Source organism: Salmo trutta, chromosome 30, assembly GCF_901001165.1.
Source record: "Salmo trutta chromosome 30, fSalTru1.1, whole genome shotgun sequence".
NCBI classification, from domain to species: Eukaryota; Metazoa; Chordata; class Actinopteri; order Salmoniformes; family Salmonidae; genus Salmo; species Salmo trutta.
Genome location: NC_042986.1, coordinates 33,937,337 through 33,939,836, shown reverse-complemented (window position 1 = coordinate 33,939,836; position 2,500 = coordinate 33,937,337). Strand labels below are relative to the sequence as shown.

Sequence of the window (2,500 nt, the reverse complement as noted above, 5' to 3'; positions counted from 1 at the left end):
AATACTTTTTTCTTTACATAGTTGAATGTGCTGACAACAAAATCACACAAAAATAATCAATGGAAATCCAATTTATCAACCCATGAAGGTCTGGATTTGGAGTCACACTCAAAATTAAAGTGGAAAACCACACTACAGGCTGATCCAACTTTGATGTAATGTCCTTAAATCAAGTCAAAATGAGGCTCAGTGGTGTGTGTGGCCTCCACGTGCCTGTATGACCTCCCTACAACGCCTGGGCATGCTCCTGATGAGGTGACGGATGGTCTCCTGAGGGATCTCCTCCCAGACCTGGACTAAAGCATCCGCCAACTCCTGGACAGACAGTGGTGCAACGAGGCGTTGGTGGATGGAGCGAGACATGATGTCCCAGATGTGCTCAATTGGATTCAGGTCTGGGGAATGGGCGGGCCAGTCCATAGCATCAATGCCTTCCTCTTGCAGGAACTGCTGACACACTCCAGCCACATGAGGTCTAGCATTGTCTTGCATTAGGAGGAACCCAGGGCCAACCGCACCAGCATATGGTCTCACAAGGGGTCTGAGGATCTCATCTCGGTACCTAATGGGAGTCAGGCTACCTCTGGCGAGCACAAGGGGGGCTGTGCGGCCCCCCAAAGAAATGCCACCCCACACCATGACTGACCCACCGCCAAACCGGTCATGCTGGAGGATGTTGCAGGCAGCAGAACGTTCTCCATGGCGTCTCCAGACTCTGTCACGTCTGTCACATGCTCAGTGTGAACCTGCTTTCATCTGTGAAGAGCACAGGGCGCCAGTGGCGAATTTGCCAATCTTGGTGTTCTCTGGCAAATGCCAAACGTCCTGCACGGTGTTGGGCTGTAAGCACAACCCCCACCTGTGGACGTCGGGCCCTCATACCACCCTCATGGAGTCTGTTTCTGACCGTTTGAGCAGACACATGCACATTTGTGGCCTGCTGGAGGTCATTTTGCAGGGCTCTGGCAGTGCTTCTCCTGCTTCTCCTTGCACAAAGGCGGAGGTAGCGGTCCTGCTGCTAGGTTGTTGCCCTCCTACGGCCTCCTCCACGTCTCCTGATGTACTGGCCTGTCTCCTGGTAGCGCCTCCATGCTCTGGACACTACGCTGACAGACACAGCAAACCTTCATGCCACAGCTCGCATTGATGTGCCATCCTGGATGAGCTGCACTACCTGAGCCACTTGTGTGGGTTGTAGACTCCGTCTCATGCTACCACTAGAGTGAAAGCACCGCCAGCATTCAAAAGTGACCAAAACATCAGCCAGGAAGCATAGGAACTGAGAAGTGGTCTGTGATCCCCACCTGCAGAACCACTCCTTTATTGGGGGTGTCTTGCTAATTGCCTATAATTTCCACCTGTTGTCTATTCCATTTGCACAACAGCATGTGAAATTTATTGTCAATCAGTGTTGCTTCCTAAGTGGACAGTTTGATTTCACAGAAGTGTGATTGACTTGGAGTTACATTGTGTTGTTTAAGTGTTACCTTTATTTTTTTGAGCAGTGTATAATACATCAATAAAATCAATTTAGCCTCAAATAAATAATGAAACGTTCAATTTTGTTTAAATAATGCAAAAACAAAGTGTATGAGAAGAAAGTAAAAGTGCAACATGTGCCATGTAAGAAAGCTAATGTTTAATTAAGTTCCTTGCTCAGAACATGAGCAAGGAAGCTGGTGGTTCCTTTTAACATGAGTCTTCAATATTCCCAGGTAAAATGTTTTAGGTTGTAGTTATTATAGGAATTATAGGACTATTTCTCTCTATACGATTTGTATTTCATATACCTTTGACTATTGGATGTTCTTATAGGCACTTTAGTATTGCCAGTGTAACAGTATAGCTTCCGTCCCTCTCCTCGCTCCTACCTGGGCTTGAACCAGGAACACATCGACAACAGCCACCCTCGAAGCAGCGTTACCCATGTAGAGGAAGGGGAAACAACTACTCTAAGTCTCAGAGCGAGTGACGTTTGAAACGCTATTAGCGCGCACCCCGCTAACTAGCTAGCCATTTCACATGGGTTACACAAGCCTCGTCTTGGGAGTTGACAGGCTTGAAGTCATAAACAGCGCAATGCATTGCGAAGGGCTGCTGGCAAAACGCACGAAAGTGCTATTTTGAATGAATGCTTACGAGCCTGCTGCTGCCTACCACTGCTCAGTCAGACTGCTCTATCAAATCATAGACTTAATTATAACATAATAACACACAGAAACACGAGCCTTAGGTCATTAATATGGTCAAATCCGGAAACTATCATCTCGAAAACAAAACGTTATTCCTGTTACATTGTACAACCCTCAATGTTATGTCATAATTACGTACAATTCTGGCAAATTAGTTCGCAACGAGCCAGGCGGCCCAAACTGTTGCATGTATCCTGACTGCGTGCAATGAACGCAAAATGACACAATTTCACCTGGTTAATATTGCCTGCTAACCTGGATTTCTTTTAGCTAAATATGCAGGTTTAAAAATATATACTTCTGTGTAT

At 46.5% G+C, this 2,500-nt stretch overlaps 1 protein-coding gene across 1 annotated transcript in view; it reads right to left on the bottom strand.

Annotated features, from left to right (window-relative positions):
- The window catches only part of LOC115168910 (voltage-dependent calcium channel subunit alpha-2/delta-3), a 167,469-nt gene that overhangs the window by 163,244 nt on the left and 1,725 nt on the right, over window positions 1-2,500 (bottom strand). The gene's annotated exons all lie outside the window — the stretch shown is intronic.